The following is a 23,995-nucleotide window of genomic DNA, read 5'->3' as shown; positions in this document are numbered from 1 at the left end:
ATGGGGACAAGATTGATATATACATTTTAATAGATTTGTATAGGACATGCACACATTTGAAGCCCACGGTTTAAATATTGAAGCCCACGGCTTAAATATGGGTACAGGTATTTTAAAACACTTTTAACCCACCAGTACGTGAACACTTATATCAGTCTAATCTGTGAATAATTATGCTTTGACAAATATGCATAATAGACAAAAACTACGGGCCGGCAACGCGGACCGGGCAGGCTAGTTTTGTATAATTATAACTCTTATAAAATTTAACACCTTTCAATATTTCTATTTATTTCTCGAACCATTCCTTCTGGTACTCTCCTCAAAACGGGTAAAAAATTTAAATGATTATATCTCTCAATAAATACAAAATAAACATCCGAGTCTCATCAAACTGTACCCCTTCCTATATTTGATGTGAGGATGGAATATATCGGACCACTCCATGTCTCGGTATCTCCCACACAACGAGTAAAAATTTTGAATTATTCTCATAAACAATTGTCAAAGTTTTAAATAACTAGCAAAAATCTCAACAAATTGCGAAATAGTCATACAGTTCTCTTCAAATTTTGCCCATGCCAATGTTTTCACTAACGCAAGATCTATTGTAAAGAGGATAGATATCGGTCCACCCATTCTGGTACATACCCCACAATGCGTCACAAGTCTACATTTTATCGCTCATAACATGCGAAACAAGTCAACGATTCTTTTCAAACTTAGTCAGTATGTCAATATTTCTTTCAATCAGAGATCGATATGGAATTTATCGGCCCAATTCTTCTACCACCTCCCCCACAATAGTTAAAATTGTTGATTAATATTTATTCAAATAAAATTGATACTAGATGTCTAATCTTCTTCTGTTATAGTTTGCTATAGAGTGCATGATATAACTTAAAGAAGGATTATATGAAAAAAATATATCGGAGCCGAGTTGCATAAAATGGAAATGTATGTCCCGAAATTCACTCCATTTGAGTTGATATTAGCCATTATGTGAACAATAAACCCGAAATCAGTTGAAGATATATTTGTGATCTATATCCAAATCTGAACCGATCTTGATAAAATTGGGCAGAGGAATTATAGGAGCTTTATCCAAATTTGAATCTATTTTGACAAAATTTGATACACTTATATCAGAGCTGCATCTGATATTTGCTACCAAAGATCATTGTGAGGGACTTGAAATATATATATATATATATATATATATACTAGCTGAACCCGGTGCGCTTCGCTACCCCTTTTGATTTTATATGCATTCAAAATTTTATTTACGAATATATGTTGGATAAAGAAAAACAAATTTAAAAATTAAAAAAAAATATTGCACTAATTTAATGCGTTAATAAACAAAATCATTACAAAAGCAGTAACATGACATGCATACACGAAGGGTTTGTCCTTTAGATTTATTTATTTCATTGCAAATACCAAGCGTGCAGGAAACTTCAATTTTTTTAAGTAGAGTGGCATTTCTATTGGAAGTAGTGAATTTGAGATAGCAACATACTTCGCCGTAATAAGCGTATTTCAAATAAATTGTTGTGTTGTTTTTGAGTGTTAGCCTAAGGCGTTGTGGGTCAATGGTTCTTATTAAAATCATATCCCAATCTGATCCGATTTAAATATAATTAAAAAAAAAATACTTTTACACCAAACTCCGCCACACCTTTCATATTTAATTGAAATTGGTGCGTCAAATATGTGAAATCGGCCGAGAATATATATATGGGAGCTATATCCAAATCTTAACTAATTTCCAATTAATTTATCACATTTATTATTATAACAAAATTCCGCCACACATTCTGAATTTCATTGGAATCGGTCATATATATCGTGTTTGGTGCATAATATGTATGAAATCGGCCGAAATATATATGTTAGCTATATCCAAACCTCAACTTATTTCAATATAATTGTGCAATTTTTGCTGGTGCCAGATTTTGTCTCTCTCGCTTTGGGTGCATCAAATATGTGAAATCGGCTGAGTATATATGGAGCTATAATCACATCTGAGCGTATTTGAATATAATTTGTCAAATGTGCATCAAATATGTGAAATCGGCGGATAATATATATGGGAGCTATATCCAAATCTGAACCGATTTTAATATAATTTGACTAATTTATTTTCTAATCAAAATCCCGTTACATATTCCAAAATTCTTGGAAATCGAACATACATATCGTGTATGATGCATAAAATACTTGAAATCGGTCGAAAATATATATGAGAGCTATATCCAAATCTGAACCGATTTTAATATGATTTGACAAATGTATATTTGTTTTAATTTCCGCTACACATTTCAAATTTCATTGAAATTAGAGATACATAGCGTGTTTGGTGCATCAAATACATGAAATCGGTCGAAAATATATATGGGAGCTATATCCAAATCTGAACCGAATTCAATATAATTTGAAAAATTCATTTTTGCTCCCGATTCCGTTACTTATTTTAAATTTCATTAAATTTGGACATACATATCTTGTTTGGTCCACCAATCACATGAAATCGGCCGAAAATGTATATGGGAGCTATATCCAAATCTGAACCGATTTCAATATAATTTGGGAAATAAATTTTTTAGATAAAATCTATCACACGTTTCAAATTTCATTGAAATTGGGGATACATAGCGTGTTTGGTGCATCAAATGCTTGAAATCGGCCGAAAATATATATGGGAGCTATATCCAAATCTGAACCGATTTCAATATAATTTGACAAATTTATTTTCGGATCAAATCCCGTCACATATTCCAAATTTCATTGGAATCGAACATTCATATTGTGTTTGAGGCATCAAATGAACGAAATCGGTCGAAAATATATATGGGAGCTATATCCAAATCTGAACCGATTACAATATAATTTAGCAAACTTATTTTTGTTCCAAATTCCGTTACACATTCCAAATTTGGAGACTGTATCTTTAACCGATCAATAGATATGTGCATATAAAATCTAAATTTTTGGGAGGTACCTCCGATTCTGATGCTATATCTCCAGTTCCAAGTGGAAATTCAAAAATTTATATAGCCTATGTTACTTTCAGGCGATGTTGCAGTATATATGGAAATTTTCAGAAAAATCTATTCAGCAGTTTTCGAGTCCATAAATTACAAACAAACAAACAAACAAACAAACAAACAAACAAACGTACAAACATTTTCCTCTTTTATAGATATAGATATATATATATATATATATATATATATATATATATATATATATATATATATATATATATATATATATATATATATATATATATATATATATATATATATATATATATATATATATATATATATATATATATATATATATATATATGCCAGTTGGTGCACAATAGACTTGATTGATTCTAAACCGATCTCGATAAAATTTGACAGAGGTATTTTCGAGCAGTATCTGCATTAATAAAATATCAATATTTATGCACTGTATCCAAAATATTCTTTTTTAACCATTTCCATAGAGTTTTGCTTGTATCGAATATCATTTATATGCCTGATTTGTTCGATTTATTTACCCGTTCATTTTAGCTTTTTTATATGTTTGTTATCGGTTGTTGTTTCTATTTTTTTTTCTCGACTTGAAGTAAATCTAAAATTTACGCAAATATTCACGCATAAAAATTGCACGATATGATATTTTCACCATTTGATGAGTACAAAAAAATGATGGAAGTTCTGCATGGAAGTGTGAGGTGGGGAAGAAATAAAATCAAATGGTAGAACAAATAGATTTACCGTTAAACCAGCATTCGTTGGTATATCTTCTGAGTACATGTGCCCGCACTTAGCAGCCGCACAGCACAAACAGCACACACAGGATGCGGATGTGATAGCAACACCAATACACTCACACCCACCAAATTGAACATAAAATACATTTATTTGGCATTTAAGTTCATATTTTTGAACGGTTAACGCGGTATTCTGCATGGATCTTTTCAATTTCGGCAGTTTTCGTGTGTCCTGAAAAAGGAAAGTATTTTGATGCGATGTGCGTGGGAGGGGGGGGAAGTGAGCTGTGAGATGGATACAATGGGTATAGAGTGTGGGTTGTTGACTGCCAAAAATGTTATAGTAAATATTTTGATATCACGATTTTTATGCCATGATTTTATTGCTAGTAAGCAATTTTTTTCCACTTACTTTCAAGCTTTTTATTGATTTTTTTAAAAGCACGAGGAAGACGTTTATACCCTCGGTAAATTCTTTTTGCTATACATTTAAAGGCAATATTGTAAATCCGTTATTTATTTACACTCGTTAAAGTGTTCCCATTCACATATACGTGTTGTATTGAATTGTTGCTGTTGCTGTTGTCGTTTTTATTTTTTCAAATTGTAATAAATTTGGCTTTGTATCAATCAATTTCAGATTAGAAACACTAAATGTACGATATAAAATGTGAGTATATCTCATACAAACGAGCTGCAGCCCATTATTCGCTTGCTTAACGGTTTTATGTGAGATTTGATGGTTTTTACAGTAGCACATCGTAAATTTTAAATTTATGTGAAAGATTATGTTAGTCCTTCAACATTTAGACTTAGACTTAATGCAATTTTCTAGAAGAACACCATCCCAACTTAATAGAGATTCTGAAATATTTGGTTTCTATAACCTACAATATAGTGAAGGTATAAAAGGTTAAGTCTGTATGGCGAAACATTGGAACTAGACCAAACATGTGGAAGTGTCGAAGGAAGTATCCGATTTTGCCCAAAACTTAGTATGTTATAATATTTGTACCAAAGTTAAAAGGATCGGTTCGCTACTTCTGGAGTCTCCTCCACAATAGTTCAACATTTTATGAAAATTACCAATCCCCAACAAAGGGTAAAAAAAACTATTTATATAGTAATGTAGTCCTAGTAATGAAAGTCCTAAAGTCGGGCGGGGCCGATTTTATGATACCCTACACCACTTTGCTAATTTAGTTGAGCTCCACTTAATAATTAAAAGTTTTTATGGGAGAATTCAATCATACACGCTATGATTATAATTATAATTTAAAATTCAAAGGACTAAATATGCCGAAGCACTTGTATCTTTTAAATTCGGACTTGTATTGCCCATTTGGTGCGAAAATAATTTGAAATCGAAAATATATATGGGAGCTATATCTAAATTTTTACCGATTATCTCCAATTTCAATAGGGTTCGTCCTTGGGCCAAACAAATGTTGTTTGCAAAATTTCATCTCAATCGGATAATAAATGCGACCTGCATTTTGTTCACAAGAACACCTGGACAGACGGACGGACGGACTGACATGCATAAATCAACTCAGAGAGTGATTCTATGCAGATCATCAAAAGGAACTATGGGTCTATCTCGTTTCCTTTTGCCTGTTACAAACAAATGCACAAAGACATAATACCCTGACCACCTTGTGGTGTAGGGTATAAAAACAAGTAAGCAAAGGCTATAGTCGTGCGGGGCCGACCATGTGATACCCTACAACACCACAATATGTTCGAAGACACTTTATATGCAAATCCATTTTGGAAGATTTCATTTCCAGAGGTTACCCTTAGGTTTTTGACCCGGAGAATTTGGCCAATATTTACGCTCTCCGTAGTATTGTGAAGTATTCAAAACAATTGCAAACGAAAGTTATGGTCCATTTGACAGCTAAATATAATCCAATGGGCATCCAAAATGCTAGTCTTCTTCTTTGTCCTCAACTCTCTTTCGATGCAAAATTCCGTGTCGCTTAGTTTTCAATTGAGGCCTATAGACTACAAAATTAGAAAAATTTAAATTTTTTTAGTCATTTAAACCTCTAAATGCACACCCTAAGATCAATAGGCTTCAATTCCGACCCACCCCATGCCAAATTTCGTGAGCATCGGACGATAATTGCGACATGCATATAATACCCTCAAAACGTAGTGTTGAAGGGTGTAAACATTTACAAAATTTACAATTCAAAATTGTAAGTCAAATTGAAAAAATCGCATGCAATAAAAAATATGACAAGAATTGAAAAAAATGGAACAAAAAATATTCACTTTTTTAATGGTATATTTTTCGGCGATTTTCTTAGACTTTCTACTTTTCCGGCAAAAGGCCATTTTGAATTGATGGGAATTGTGAAAATCGGCCCAGCGGATCTTGATTTATAAGCAGAATAAATAAGATCAATTCTTTTACATATATATATTGTACCTATTTTGCTATATATCCGATTTCTTGGCTATTAGCATAACGGTAATGGTCAGAAGTGATATTTCAATGTATTTGTGATTCAGCTGGGGTTGAAAATATTGGCGGTTTAGTGGAAATTTTCCTATTTTCTTACATAAAAGTTGGGGTCTATTTTACCCTCTAATTATTGTCCGATGGCCACCCAAATTGGTAGGTTTCTGCCCACTCTAACTCCATGTAAATTCGTCGATTGGTTCATAATTGTGACCTATAGAGCAACTGCAAAATCAGGAATTTTCATCTCCAAAAACAATAGGGTTCTATTCTGACCATAACCCCACCTCCATTTTCTATTTCGTGAGGATCGGTTCATAATTGCGACCTGTAGATTGATTACAAATTAACATGGACGGACGGACAGACGGACGGATGGACATACATTGCTAGATCGACTCATCTCGGCGAGATAGGAAGATCCATATATACTTTCCTATGTGGGAAACCAATATTTCGAGGTGTTACATAAAACAAAAACAAGTAAAAAAGCTATAAGTTCCTCCACAATTTGGAAGAAATTTGAAAAGTAAAAAATTATGTTTAAAAATACCATTAAAAACAGTTGTTGAAAAATTCTGTCAATAACCCTAAAATCCCGAGTTAACGTTGTATTGGGGTCTACACGAAGACGTGGAGCGGCAAAAGAATTTTTTTTTAATAAGCCATTACAAAATTCAAATACGAAATTATTCCTTTGGATAATGTAGCTAAAGCCACCAAAATAATGAAATTAGGGAGGTACCATTATATGGGGCTATACCAAAACCTGGAACTTCATCTGCAATTTGCTGTTATAGGCTATAGTACACACTAGAAATATCAAATACGAAATTTGAAATAATTCCGGTGAATGATGTCGTTAAAATTCTCAAAATACCGAATATAGAGACCGTTATATCGGGACTATACGGAATTTTATGTTACCGGCAATGGTACGTATTATAAAGTGCAAATACTATATTTGAAACAATTCCGGTGAATAATGTCGTTAAAATCATAAAAATACCAAATATAGGTAGTTTCCCTTCTATGGGCAACAAACGGCAACAATACCAAAAGTCCTGCAGACCAAACACACATCTGAGTAAAATGTTATCAATCGACTTTAATTCGTTCGGAAGCAAGAGAAATTTTGAACAAACGGACGGATATCGTTAAATAGCTTTGAATATTACCATGATCCAAAATATACAGGGTGGGATGAAAAAACCGCAACCAACTTCAGACTGCTGTCATTTCTAAGCCACTCGTCCGACAGCTGCTAAAATTATTCCAGTGACAGTTCATAGCGTACAAAAGCATTTTGGTGGGAATTTTCCAGAAAAAAAAAGTTATTCGTGATGGAATTCAAGCGTCATGGTGTGATTTCTTTATATTTTGCTGGAAAACCACAAGTCGTTAGAGCACTCCAGCATTTAAATGTGAAGAAATCTTTTGTGTCTCGTACCATTCCTCGTTACCGTGAAACTGATAGCGTAGCCTGACGTCAAGAAAGTGGACGGAAGAAAACAGCAACATCAACAGAAATGGTTCGAAAAGTAAAGAAGCGACTTGATCGAAACCATCGTCGCAGTGGCCGAAAATGGCTCGTGAGCTGAACATATCGCAATATTCCATTCGGCAAATATTGAAAAATGAGCTCGGTGTAAAGCTACTTACACCGCAACAGAAAGAAAATAGACTCAAAAGAGCTTAAGAGTCGCTTCGCTTGGCCGAAAGTTGTGAACTGCCGAATTTGGTTTTCTTCGATGAGAAAACATTCGTTGTCCAGCAGTTTGTAAACAAACAAAATGATCGTGTTTACTTTCCAAAGAGGTCAGCTGAAAATATGAATCTTCGGTTGGCCACCAGAACTCAAGCGCCGGCCATGGTGATGGCGTGGGCCGATGGTTGCTCTCCGCACCGTGGCATCAGAATAAATTCCGAATATCATCGCGAAAATATTCTGGAGGGTGTATTAAAGCCTTGGGAACGCAAACATTTTGGCCGCAGATCTTAGACATTCCAACAGGACTCAGCACGAGCAACCCAAGAATGGTTACAAATAGAGGTTCCTAGCTTTATTTCCAGCGCACAATGGCCACCAAAATCTCCGGATACCAATCCGTTGAACTATTGTTTTTGAAGGCCATAATTCATGCCAAAGGTGACCATGTAAAAATTATGGGGTTTGACTTTGTTGAAATTTTTTTTATCTCACCAGTAGGATGTAGGAGGTTCAAACGGGTATTAAAGGCGTATTAAAAGTTGACATCACAAGCTAATCTAAATGTAGGAAACAAGTTTCGAATATAGTTCCTTGGAATCCGTGAAGTGCCCGCTACTACATCAGCGATAAGTTTATATTACAATCTTAGATTCATTTCATCAGTTCATTCATTTGTTCAAATTTCCTAGCAAAACTTCATAGCACTAACTATATAGCACTTTATTCATATTCAAGTTTTTTTTTTTTTATCAAAATCAATAATCCAAAAAGAATTATTTTTTGCACCAAAATCTTTCGTTTTCAATCCAATGTTTTCATCCAAAAATTTTCATAGTAAGATTTGGCCACCACCATATCTAAATTCTAGAAACCAATAGTGACTTCGATATCAAATTTCACAACTCCATCTATGTTCCAACAACGAACGGCACATTTTTACTTGACTACAGACACCAAAGATGACATCCACATTAAATTTCAGGATTTCACCTTTATGCCTTCACCCAATACCAAATTTAGTAGCTTTCAAAACAACCTCCATATCTCAACATTAGACACCAACAAAGACCTCAATATCAAATTTGAGGATTCTAGGCCTATCCCTTCACCCATTACAAAATTGAATGCTATTAGGTACTATTCGTACAATTATTGCACACATTTCCTAAAACCACCTACATGTCTCAATTACAGATATCAACAGAGACCTCAATATCAAATTTGACCATTCCAGTTCCATCCCTTCACTCAATACCAAATTTAGTACTTGTATTACTTTCCGTACAAATGTGGGACATATTTCCCTTTACCCTCGGAAGAGTATTGTCTATTTAGGTCTACGATATCATATATATGTAACGGTACCTCTCTATATTTTGATGACTTTAGCTAATTTTTCATTGGAATTATCTAAAAATTCATCTCAATATTCGTCATTTTGATGATTTTAGCGACATTATTCACCGAAGTTGTTTCGTATTTAGAGTTCGTAAAGGAAACTACAATCTATGACAGAAAATTGTCTATGCAAGTCCAAGTCTTCGTATGTATATATATGTATATGGGGCCTATATCAGTACCTCCCTATGTTCGTTATTTTGACGATTTTATGTACAATATTCACCGAAATTTCGTATTTGAAGTTCTTAATAGAAACTAAAGCCTGTGGCAGAAAATTTCGTATTTGAATATTGTAATAGCTTATGACAAGTTTCGTATTTGAATATTGTAATAGTTTATGACAAGTTTCGTATTTGAATATTGTAATAGCTTATGACATGCCGTTATCACAACAACACACAGCATCACTACCATTGGCGGTGATGAGCACGTGTTAAGTTGTTGTGATAACTAAATTTTGTAAACAAGTTCGCGTTACTCCACAGCGAACACGTGGTGGAGCCGGGTGCAGTAGATGGCAGAATCGTGGCAGTGAGGGCTAGACCGTGAACGTGACAACACCAGCTTCGGTAAGTGACATCCTCCCTTACAGTACTTATCCAGGTCTATAATCCTTGGATCCCGGTGGTACCCTAGAATATTCTTGTAGTCCCAACATCCCAGTAGTACTTATTAATGTTTCTTGCAAACGTATCCTAGATCCTTGTAGTGCTTGAATACTTATTAAGGTCTCTAGCAATCATATCTTAGAATATCCTGTAGTGCTTGAGTACTTATTAAGGTCTCTTGCAATCATGTCCTTGAATATCCTGTAGTGCTTCAGTACTTATTAAGGTCTCTTGCAAACATATCCTAGATCCTTGTAGTGCTTGAGTACTTATTAAGGTCTCTTGCAATCATATCCCTGAATATCCTGTAGAGCTTGAGTACTTATTAAGGTCTCTTGCAAACGTATCCTAGATCCTTGTAGTGCTTGAGTACTTATTAAGGTCTCTTGCAATCATATCTTAGAATATCCTGTAGAGCTTGAGTACTTACTAAGGTCTCTTGCAAACGTATCCTAGATCCTTGTAGTGCTTGAGTACTTATTAAGGTCTCTTGTAATAATATCCTTGAATATCCTGTAGTGCTTGAGTACTTATTAAGGTCTCTTTCAAACATATCCTAGATCATTGTAATGCTTGAGTACTTATTAAGGTCTCTTGCAATCATATGCTTGAATATCCTGTAGTGCTTGAGTACTTATTAAGGACTCTTGCAAACGTATCCTAGATCCTTGTAGTGCTTGAGTACTTATTAAGGTCTCTTGCAATCATATCCTTGAATATCCTGTAGTGCTTGAGTACTTATTAAGGTCTCTTGCAAACGTATCCTAGATCCTTGTAGTGCTTGAGTACTTATTAAGGTCTCTTGCAATCATATCCTTGAATATCCTGTAGTGCTTGAGTACTTATTAAAGTCTCTTGCAAACGTATCCTAGATCCTTGTAGTGCTTGAGTACTTATTAAGGTCTCTTGCTATCATATCCTTGATCTTTGTAGCGGAAGATCTCTTGAATATTCCGTAGCCTGCTTGAGTACTTATCCAGGTCTCTCGCACAGAGTCCATCCCGAATACTGAACACCCTGTTCCTGTATCCTTGTCCCGTTCCTTGAGTACTTATCCAGGTCTCGAGTGGAAGAACCCCCAATCCCGGACCGAAGACGAGTAGGATAGTTATTTTAATCTATAGTTCAAGTTTCATTTAAAATAAAAACATAATATCAAAACGTAAACCACTGTCTTTCTCTTTCTGTCTCAAAAGTAAAATATCTGTACGAACCCCTGGACCCCGACGAGCTATTCTAGCCCAAGGGGAGAAATCCTGTCATTACAGGTTGTACGAAGACGTGGACATTACGAACTTCAAACACCAATTTTAAAATAATTCCTGTGAATAATGTCGCTAAAATCATCCAAATACCGAATATGGCGAGTTACCGTTATTTGGAGGTATATGCAGACGTTTGCATGTACAGACTATTTTCTGTCTTAGGCTGTAGCATTCATTACGAACTTCAAACACCAAATTTGAAAGATTTCCGGTGAATAATGTCGCTTATATCACCAAAATACCGAAAAAAGGGAGGTACAATTACGTAGGAGCTGTACCAAAACGTTGACCTATATCACCCATTTTTAATGCCAAAAGTCCTGCAGACAAAATACACATTTGAGTAAAATTTAATATTGACCTAACAATTTCACAAAAAGGGCGTTCAATATTAACATTGGAACACTTCCAAACAATTTCTATACAATCATCCTTGGTTCACACCTTTTCATTTGCATATAGGGTAAGTGTACCAGTAGTCGGCACTTTTAGGATTTTCGCGTTTTTAATCGCTCACCATTCTGAGTGGAACTTTTCAATTATTACAAAGTTAATTTATTCAGATTCGAAATTTTGTATAGTTTTTGCAATAATAAATAAAGTTTTAATAAATTTTTATTAAATTTCATAAATTTGTAGTTTTATTAAAACAATGCTTTTTTGCCAGTAGTCGGCACCACTTGCCAATTGGCGGTATGGCATGTTCCAACAGTCGACAAACCAAATTTTTTGTAGAAATAATTAATAATAATAATAAATTAATTCATTAAAATATAATATTTTTGTTTAGTTTAACTGATTCGACGTCTTTATCGTACTTTTCTTAAGAATATGGATTGTTGATGACCTTCACAGACAAAAATTTAATTTTTATTTGAATAAATCATCTTTTCTTAGCGAAATTGTACACAAAGATAGCTGACAATATATTTGAAGTAAACAAAATACATTTAGTTATAATAGTTTCATTTATTTGGGCTTAAAAATAAAAAGTGCCGACTACTGGGACATGCCGAACTTAGGCACACTTACCCTATTCCATTCAAATAGTATTTCTTAAGAAAATCAAAACTTATGTCTTGTTTAGATTTCAATTAAATAATAGGCCACTCAACACTAAAGAATAAAATCAACAAAGCCATGCAAGATTGTTGAAAGATATTGGTTTAAACAAACTATTAAGAACAACAAAGAACAACTTGTGAATAAAAGTTTATAAAAATGTTTACACTCGCACATATTGTGTATAAAAATTGAATTTATGAATTTTAAAAGTCAAAACTAATACTGAAGGCTTTTGTACTGTTGTCGTTGTTTTTGCTCTCTTACAAAAGGCAACAGCAAAATGCCCAAAAACAATCAACGATACAATCTTTTGCAAAGCAATTGAAAGTGACCACTTGAGCGGGTAAACTGCAATTATATGCAGAACAATGCTGCGAAGAATACTAAGAAACAGATACAAAATACATTTGTATACAGGTATGCAAACAATTGAAAAACTGATTTGAACAATAGCCTCCTTTGTGGGAATCTACATCCACATCGTTCACGTAGGCTCGTTAAATAGTGATCGTAAGTGTCAACTATGATCCATGAAAATTCTTCATTTTGAGGGTGTTCCAAAACTCAAAAGCCCACTTAGCTGTAAATAATAATTTTACGATAGTTATGAGATCGATGTGATTTCCACACATTGAGAATTAACCTGGCATGCTTAAAGAACCACCTATTATAGATAAAAACAATCATTTGAAACATGCGATCGTTGGGTGGCGATATTATGTGACCGTATATCACGCTATTTATTTAAATTATTTCATGTAAAAAATACAAAACTACACCACCATAGTATGGGGGGAATATTAAGTTTGTCATTCCGTTTGTAACACCTCGAAATATACGAGGTGTTACCGTTTGTAACACCTCGAAATATAAATTTTAGACCCCACAAAGTAAATATATTCTTGATCAGCATAAAATTCTATGTCGATTTAGCGATGTCTGTCCGTCTGTGGAAATCACACCAGCTTCCGGACGAAATGAAGTAGATTGATAAAACTTTACTCAAATATGTATTTTGCCTGCAGGACTTTTGGTATTGAAAATGAGCCATGTAGGTCCACCTCCCGATATTCGGAAATTTTGTATTTGAAGTTCGTAATGGATACTACATTCTAAGACAGAAAATTGTCTGTGCAGGTCCACGTCTTCGTATAGCCCCAATATAACGGTGCCTCCCGATATTCGGTATTTTGATGATTTTAGCGACATTATTCACCGGAATTGTTTCAAATTTGGTATTTGAAGTTCATAATGGATACTGCAGCCTAAGGCAGAAAATTGTCTGTGCAGGTCCACATTTCAAAACCAGTAAATAAAGTCCTAAAATCGGGTGGGGCCGACTTTATGATACCCTACACCACTTTGCTAATTTAGTAGAGCTCGGCATAACAATTAAAAGTTTTTATGGAAGAATTCAATCATACACGCTAGGATTATAATTATAATTTAAAGTTCAATGGAATAAATATGCCGAAGCATTTGTATCTCTTAAATTCGGACTTGTATTGCCCATTTGATACACAATTAATTTGAAATCGGATAAAGATATATATGGGAGCTATATCCAAATCTGAACAGATCTTGAAAAAATTTGGCAAAGATATTTCTGAGCTGTATTTGATATATTTCCCTGAATATCGTTGTTATGGAGTGCATATTACTTCTGTGGGTAAAAAATACAACAAATCGGATGAACAATATATATGGGAGCTATAGCTATATCTGAACCTATCTTCACAAAATTTGACATGCTACCTTCTAGCATGTTCGGTAGTAAGTGCCAAATTTCATTCCATTTGTGCAAATATTATACGTTTGATGCACAATAAAAGGTAAATCGGACGAAATTATATATGGGAGCTATATCCAAATCTGCACCGATCTGGATAAAATTTAGCAAAGGTATTTCTGAGGTGCATTTGATATATTTCCCCAAATATTGTTGTTACAGAGTGCATATTACGGCTGCGGAGGACAAAAATAACAAATCAGATGAACAATATATATGGGAGCTATAGCTATATCTGAACCGATTTCGATCAAATTTGGCATACTTATTTTTAGGCCTAATTTTGTTGTATGTGCAAAATTCCATACTATTCGGGCTGATATTACTCGTTTGGTGCACAATAAACGGCAAATCGGACGAAGATATATATGGGAGCTATATCTAAATTTTTACCGATTATCTCCAATTTGAATAGGGTTCGTGCTTGGGCCAAACAAATGTTGTTTGGAAAATTTCATCTCAATCAGATAGTAAATGCGACCTGTATGTTGTTCACAAGAATACTTGGGCAGACGGACTGACATGCATAAATCAACTCAGAAAGTGATTCTATGGAGATCCAAAAAAGTAACTATGGGTCTATCTCGCTTCCTTCTCCATGTTACAAACAAATGCACAAAGACATAATACCCTTACCACTATGTGGGGTAGGGTATAAATATATAGAAGGTCTTTACACTAATTTTCTGTCGACATTCCGATCTTGACTTAAAAAGTCAATGATATGAGTCGACAAAATCGGCGGCAAGACATATCCTATTTAATTTGGATTATAAGTTTGTTTTCCGCTGTTGTCTTTATGGTGTTCTATAAATTGTTAACAACTAAGTGGATTTGTTATAATATTAAAGATGTATAACACTTATAACATTATCCACATACATTCCACAGTTACTTTTCAATTATATTAATATATCATAATTGTACAGTGCCTGAAAGTATGCTACAGGTTTGTTCTATTGTAAAGTAAAATGTTTTCAACTACAGAAATATGTCAAATAGTTTATAGGTCGAATAGTTTACAAATAACTACTAGGTATTTCCAATTTTTTTAGAAGTTTTTAAAAATGAAATCTGTAGAAGGTCGTCCGTAGATAGAATACCTGTGGAACATAATAACCGCACCAAGAAAATCTTCCAAGTCTTTTTATCTATAAAAGCCCTGAAGAAGGAATTCAATCTATATAAATTTAGGACAGGGATAAAACCTAGCCTTTTGGCCATGGTATAACATTTAGGTATGAATCTCAACTTTTGTGTAAAATGTTTATACTGGCTACAGAGGGTATATATCATTTGATACGGTCAAAATGTGCCTAGTCGAAATAACGTTTTTAGGCCCTGGGACTCTTTGAACCAAATCCGTTTCAGGGCATTTGGAGTCGATCAAGCGATGTCCGTCCATCTGTCTGTCTGGCTGGCTGGTGCGCACGATAACTCTAGAAGGGAGTATCCGATTTGGTCCAAACTTAGTGCATCGTAATATTTTTCTCAATATTAGATCGAGTTCGGAGATGGGCAATATTGGTCCACTCCTTCTGGTACCTCTCCCACAAGAGGTAGAAATTTTCAAAAAAAAAAAAAAAAAAATATGTATATATTTTCTGCACAGAAAGAGGAACGATAATCCGATTTTGCTCCAACTTTGCAAATCCAAATATTGGCGTCAGTGCTAGGTCACGTGCGAAAATGGACAATATCGATCCACTCCCCCACAAATGGTCAAAAATTGAAATTATTATAACTTTTATAAAATGTGATTTGTGTGTCCGATTGTCTTCAAATTACACACATCACAATATTTTTATTAATCCAAGGTCTGGTGTGAATATGGAATATATCGGCCCACTCCTTCTGGCACCTCCCCACAAAGGGTTACAATTTTGAATATTCAAGAAGCTCATAAAACAAGAAATTAACACCCGATTCCATTCAGACTTGGCACATCTGAATATTTCCATCAACACAAGATCTGTTAGAAATATGATAGATATCGGACCATTCCTTCTGGTACCTTCCCCATAAAGGTTCCAAATTTTGAATATCCACTTAGCTCATAAAACGCGGGATTAACATTCAATTTTATCCAGATTTAGAACATATCAATACTTCTATCAACACATGATCTGTTTTCCCAACAGATCGGTTGTAAAGATGGTAGAAATCGGCCCATTTCTTCTGGTACCTCCCCCACAAAGGGGCAAAATTTTGAATAATTATATCTCTAATAAAATGTGAAATAAGCATCCTACTCTTTTCAAACTTCACACATTTCAATATTTCTACAAACACAATATATGGTGTGAAGATGATAGATATCGACCTACCCCTTGTTGTACCTCTCCCAAAAACGATGACAATTTTAAATACTAATAAATCTTTCAAAACTTAGGAAATAAGTCAGCACCTCCATTCAAACCTTGTATATCTTAATATTTTTCTCAACAAGAGATATGATGTGAATGAATTTTCTGCCCACTCCCTCTGATATCTCCTCCCCACAAAAAGTTTAAATTTTTATTCACAATTATTTCAATAAAATTGAAAATAAATGTTCGATTTTCTTTACATTTTGCTGGTCCCAATATTTTTATTAGTATTAGATGAAGTGGAATACTTCGATTTCAACATTTTCTAAAAATTATCACATATCTCATATGAAGTGAAGTAAGTAGTCCCTATGGTCCAAATATGGCACTTTAAAATATTTATATCAGAGAGGATTAGGACAATATTGGCCAACTGCTTCAGAACCTCTCCCATTAAGGCTCAACATGTTGGATAATAAATACGGATGACAAAATATGTTTGAATAAACGGACAATAGTTGAGGGTATACATCCGTCGGCAAAAAACCGACGGATGCTTTTTAACTTGTTTTAATAAATATAGGACAAACAAAGGTAAGAATTTTTCAGGACTGTATGACATTATTTAAAAAACTCGACAAAAATCGATATTATCGAAAATAATATACATCTAATTCGAAAGTTTAAAATAAAAACGTGGAAGACAGGTGGAATTGCCCCCTTCCTTTAGGCAAGTTTTAGCTCTAATTTTTGCTTTAGCTCTACTTTGTCGCACAGTGTTAACCTTGTAACCTTGTGCAATTATATATTCCAATTTATTATACCCTACAACGCTATGTGTTGGGGGTATTATAAGTTTGATTGGGCCAAAAATTATGTAACTCCTCGAAATATTGGTTTTCCACATAGGAAAGTATATATGGATCTTCCTATTTCGCCGAGCTGAGTCGATCTAGCTATGTATGTCAGTCCGTCCGTCTGTCCATGTTAATTTGTAATCACTCTACAGGTCGCAATTATGGCCCGATCCTCATGAAATTGAAAATGGAGGTGGGGTTGGTGCCAGAATAGAACCCTATTGTTTCCTGATTTTGAACTTACTTGCACTTGCACAATTATAGACCAATCGTAGCGGAAGTTAGCATGGGGCTAGTGCTTAGGGCTGAGCAGAAGCCTTCCAATTTTTATGGTCATCGGATAATATCTAAGGGTAAAATTTTCCATTAAACCGTGAATATTTTTAATCCCGGCGTAATTACAAATAGACGAACAGGTCAATTCTGACCCTTACGTAGATTCCGGTAGAAAATTTATTAGATATATATATATATATATATATATATATATATATATATATATATATATATATATATATATATATATATATATATATATATATATATATATATATATATATATATATATATATATATATATATATATATATATATATATATATATATATATATATATATATATATATATATATATATAGCGAAATATATACAATGTATGTATACAAAGGTAGGAGGTGTTATTTAGAATGCTTATATCTCAAGAATGGCTGGACCGATTTTGACAAATTTTGTCAATTCAGAATGCCCTCTTGGCATAAAAGTATTAAATTCTAAAAAATCGCATTAAAGGATGTCAATAATGATGTAGATATATATTTTGTAGTATTTTGTGACATTTTTTATTTTTTTCATATTTTTTATGGCATGCGATTTTTTCAATTTGACTTATAATGTTGAAGTGTATATTTTGTAATATTTTTTCACCTTACAACGCAGGTTGGGGTTAATAAAAATAGAAACCAAAGGACACGAAATCTCGCATAAAGTTAAAATTTAGGACAGAGCTTCAAAAGCGAAATTTGGACATAAAGAGGCTTTTAACATATTGTAGTGTTGTAGGGTATCACATGGTCGGCCCCGCACGGCTATAGCCTTTGCTTACTTGTTTGAAATTATGACCTTTAAAATATCTAATTGACAAAATCTATATTCATAAATGCATTGGCATATATACACAAATCTAATCACAAATCTTAATCTAAGATTGGAACCTTTTTGTAAAGCAGTTCAATTTAACAAGGGAAATTATAAACAAAATACCTCGAGTCCCTGATCAGCATTTATTTAAAATATTCATCGTTTCTTCTATTCGGCTTAAAAATAGGTTGTATGAGGTATAACCTAGTTCGCAATGTCTCAAATGAATTGACAAACTGAATGAATGCTTCAGCCGATGTAATAGAATATTAAAATTGCGTAGATAATAATATTGCAGCTAACAACGTAGCAGCAATGCACATCCGTACTCGATGCACACGGGCGTATGAATGTATCTGACACACGCACACTCACACTCACACTTCCAAATCAGCCTTTCAATTTCATTTCGTATGGAGTTTTTCTCCTCCATTCAATTTGAACGCTTGATTTGTTTGCTGGCTGATTTGAATGACTGACAATAGTGGAGAAAAAAGCTCAATAATATATTGAGATTGTTTGGCTTTTCGGTTTTAACATCAAGGCCAATGGCTCGTTGGCCGATTCGTGGTTGTGATGGTGGCACAGCGACCGTTTTGTTTGCAGCCTCCAAAATTTTACCCCGAATGATCTGATATGAGGTTTAGGGATGTCAACTGTAGAATAAAACCGGGATAGGTGTAGATAAATAAAAAAATATTTTATCTAATTTCTCAAAAAAATAAATTGTGGAAAATTTTCAATATCTTTCTCAATAATTTGATTAAAATAAAGTGGCAATTTTTAACAATTTTTGCAAAAAATAAGTATTGAAAAATGTTCCAAATTTTTGCCTTCTTTTTCTGAATTTAAAGAGTACAAACTTATTATGTGTTTAAATAACTTGGGGAAAAGAGGTTAAATAAATTGTGGAAAAGAGGTTTAGATTATTTTTAGTGCCCAACTTGTTGCATAATTTGTACACCTCGGCGACAAATGTCAGTAGTGTTGCCTCTCTCCAACAACTTTTATCAATGTCTCAACACTGAAATCCCTATCACACATACATATGCATATACCAAGTATTGAAAACTCTTGTGAATTCATTGAATGGCTGAAAGAATGTGTGAGTGGAATGGAACTTCTGTGGAGGTTTAAATTTTCGTTCACAACATTACCATTGCTGCTCACAAGCTGGAGTAAATAAATATTTTTATTCGATTTTAAATAGATTTTTACTCGGTTGCGTTTATTTGCAATTTTGCAGTTCATTTAGTTGCGTATGGGAATATTTTACATACCCGTGCAGGCAGGCAGGCAGGCCGCCTTGCCACCACCATGACTCATAACGAGTGCTGGCTGTTTGCGGCTGTTGAGTGTTGGCCTGCTCTGACTTACTGACTGACGGACGGGCTATTCATTTACAATCAATTGTTTTTGTGCGGACAAACTGAATATGCAATTGTGCGTTATTTCGTATTATTTCTTTCTTTTTTTGTTCGGCCACAAAGTTTATAATGAAGATGCAGTAGTGTAGAGTGAAATAGCAAGGAAAACTTAAATCAAATATCGATTAGCGATTAATTGTATTCATTTGAAACTATATTTCGTGCAGATCTAACAAATTTCCAATTTAATCATTACTCGCGGAAAATTGGATCCGTAAAACATTCATAAAAATTACAATTTTTGAAATATCACAGCCCAATATATCGAATCCCGGTATTTACATTTTTACTAAAATTACAACGATTTCCATTAAAATGTTGGTTTATCAAAATTGCACATTACGAGAAAGGTAGAAGATATTGAAAACAATTAAATGATAAAAAAAAGAAAACAAGTAAAAAAACTGTGAGTTCGGCTCGGCCGAAAAGCTGTAAGTTCGTCCGGGCCGAACTTTGAATACCCTCCACCATTTGGAAGGAATTTAGGAATTTTCAAAAAAAAAAAAAAAAAAAAAAAACCGGTAAAAATTCTGTTAAAATCTTAAAACTACGAATGTAGCCGTTATATTAGGGTCTATACGACGACGTGGACCTGCATAGGCAAGTTTTGTCATAAGCCATTACAATATTCAAATGCGAAGCTTAACAAAAAAATTCTTTGAATAATGTAGCTAAAACAAGTAAGCAAAGGCTACAGTCGAGCGGGGCCGACCGCTGAATACCCTACAACACTATAATAAATGATACAGTTTATATAGGCGAATTCGAAAGAATTCCACAAGATATTGTGACAAATAATAAAAGAAAACCATCAGGTTTCGTTCTCTATTTTTCGAATAATAGCAACTTAAACTAATTTGCTCACTCATTGCTTACGCATCTATATGATATACAGACATTTGACTATATCCTTCAACGAAATCAGCGTTAACGAAATAGTCAGAAGTGCGTCTTTCCTGTATTTGTGAATTCTCCAAGAAGTCACTGGAATGGATATTTTCGTATTTTGTCTACAAAAGTTGGCAAACTATTTCACACATTGAATATTTTTGGATGCAAAACTATTTGGCTTTTGCAATGTCCGGTAACCTCCATTCAAATGCGCGTGAGGATCGGGCGATAATTACGACTTGCTGACAATTTTGCAGTTTTTTAGTCCATTTCAAACCCTAAATATATGGCGATCATCTCCAAAAAGAGTAGGCTTCTATTCTGACCCTCATCTTATCCCCATGCAAAATTTCGTAGGGTCGGGCCATAAATGCGATCTGTATATGACATCCTAACTACTTAGTTTTGTTAGCTGTAGAAATATTACCAAATGTTTAAATCAAAATAAAAATATGCCAAAAATATGACAAAATTGAAAAAAATATGAGAAAATGTTACAAAATCAATATTTTAATTTTTATGCGATTTTTTAGATGTTTTTCTTTCCTACCGAGAGGCCATTCTGAATTAATGAGAACTGTCGAAATCTGTTCAGCCGTTCTCGACATATAAGAGATCTTTCAAGCATATCCTCTTCGATAGACATATATATCACACATATTTTGCTATATATCCGATTTGTTGGATGTTAACATCAATGTAAAGATCAGAAGTAACCTTGTCATGGCTTTGTGATTTCGCCGGGATTTAAAATATTCGCGGTTTGATGCAAAATTTTGAATTTTTTCAACACAAAATATATGGTCTGTTTTACCCGCTAAATATTATCCGATGACCACCCAAATTGGTAGGCTTGTTCCCCACCCTAAACTCTGACTACATGCGAAATTCCGCGTCGATTGGTCTATAATTGCGACCTGTATAGCTACTGCAACATCCGACATTTTTTCAGTATTTGGTCCATTTCAACCCCTAAACATTTGGCGATCATCTCCAAAAGAAATAGGGTTCTATTCTGACCCTATCCCCACCTCCATTTCGTGAAGATCGGGCCATAATTGCGACCTGTAGAGTGATTACAAATTAACATGGACAGACGGACAGACGGACGGACGGACATACATAGCTAGATCGACTCAGATCGGCGAGCTAGGAAGATTCATATATACTTTCCTATATGGGAAACCAATATTTCGAGGTGTTACATAAATTCTGGCCCAACACATAGTGTTGTAGGGTATAATCATCAAAATACCGAATATAGTGAGGTACCGTAGCTATAACAAAACGTGGGCCTGTACAGACAATTTGTCACAGGCCGTAGTATCCATTACGAATTTCAAATACCAAATTTGAAACAATTCTGGTGAATAATGCCGCTAAAATCATCAAAGTACCAAATATCGGAAGGTACCGTTATATGGGGGCTATGCGAAGACCTGGACCTTCACAGGTAATTTTTTTGTCTTAGGCTGTAGTATCCGATACGAACTTTAAATACCAAAGTTGAAACAATTCCGGTAAATAATTTCGCTTAAATCATCAAAATACCGAATATCGACTGGTACCGTTATATAGTGGCTATATGAAGACGTAGGCTTGCACAGACAATTTTCTTTCATAGGCTGTAGTATCCATTACGAACTTTAAATACCAAATTTGAAGCAATTCCGATAAATAATGTCGCTTAAATCATCAAAATACCGGATATCGAGAGGTGCCGTTATATGGGGGCTATACCAAAACGTGGACCTACATGTCCCATTTCCAGTACCAAAAGTCCTGCAGACATTATATATGTTTGAGTAAAATTTTATCAACCTGCTTCATTTCGTTCGGAAGCTAGAGTGATTTCCACAGATGGACGGACATCGCTAAATCGACACAGAATTTTCTTCCTCCATACTATGGTGGAGAGTATAAAAATGGGAAAAATTAACATGAACAACTGAAAATAGTATTTTTTTTAATATTTAAATGAAAATGTGTTCCTTCACAAGGCAAGAACTGCCAGAATGAGCATTCCAATGCTTTTGCAATCTTTTAGAGAGTTTTTAACTATTATCTTGGCTGCAATTTTTGCCTTAATATTGGACCAAAAAACACAATGGTTTAGCTGTTATAGGCCAAAATATCTAAAAAAGTTTGACTATTGCAGCTCGGGACCATTGCTAATGAACCCCTTTTTGAAAGTAAGTCAATATTTTAAATAGTTTACGAAACAAAAACAAAAAAACAGTAAAGGAAGTCTTAAAATCGGACGTGGCCGACTTTATGATACCCTACATCACTTTGCTAATTTAGTAGAGCTCCGCATACCAATCAAAAGTTTTTATGGGAGAATTCAATCATACACGCTATGATTATTATTTAAAGTTCAAAGTACTAAATATGCCGAAGCATTTGTATCTTTTAAACTCAGACTTGTATTGCCCATTTGGTGCACAATTAATTTGAAATCGGATAAAGATATATATGGGAGCTATATCCAAATCGGAACCGATCTCGATAAAATTTGGCAAAGATATTTCTGAGCTGTATTTGATATATTTTCCTGAATATTGTTGTTACGGAGTGCATATTACGGCTGTGGGTAACAAATATAACAAATCGGATGAACAGTATATATGGGAGCTATAGCTATATCTGAACCGATCTTCACCAAATTCGACATATTAGCTTCTAGACTCAATTTGGTCGTAAGTAAATTCCATCCCATTTGGACAAATATTAGACGTTTGGTGCACAATAAAACGTAAATCGGTCGAAGTTTTATTTGGGAGCTATATCCAAATCTGAACCGATCTCGATAAAATTTAGTAAATGTATTTCTGACCTGTATTTTATATATTTCCCCAAATATTGTTGCACTCTGTAGCATATTACGGTTGCGGATGACAAAAATGACAAGTCGGATGAACAATATATACGGGAGCTTTAGCTATATCTGAACCGATTTCGATCAAATTTGGCATACTTATTTTCAGGCCTAATTTGATTGAATGTGCAAAATTCCATACTATTCGGGCTGATATTATACGTTTGCTCCAAAATAAAAGGCAAATCCGACGAAGATATATATGGGAGCTATATCTAAATTTTGACCGATTATCTCCAATTTCAATAGGGTTCGCCAAACAAATGATTTGTGCAAAATTTCATCTGGATCGGGTAATAAATGCGAACTGTACTTTGTTTACCAAAATACATGGACAGACGGACGGACGGACATGCATAAATCGACTCAGAATGTGATTCTATGCAGATCATCAAAAGGAACTATGGGTCTATCT

The sequence above is a fragment of the Musca domestica genome, unplaced genomic scaffold (assembly GCF_030504385.1).
Source record: "Musca domestica strain aabys unplaced genomic scaffold, Musca_domestica.polishedcontigs.V.1.1 49, whole genome shotgun sequence".
Lineage (NCBI taxonomy): Eukaryota > Metazoa > Arthropoda > Insecta > Diptera > Muscidae > Musca > Musca domestica.
Note: the sequence above shows the minus strand (reverse complement) of the source record.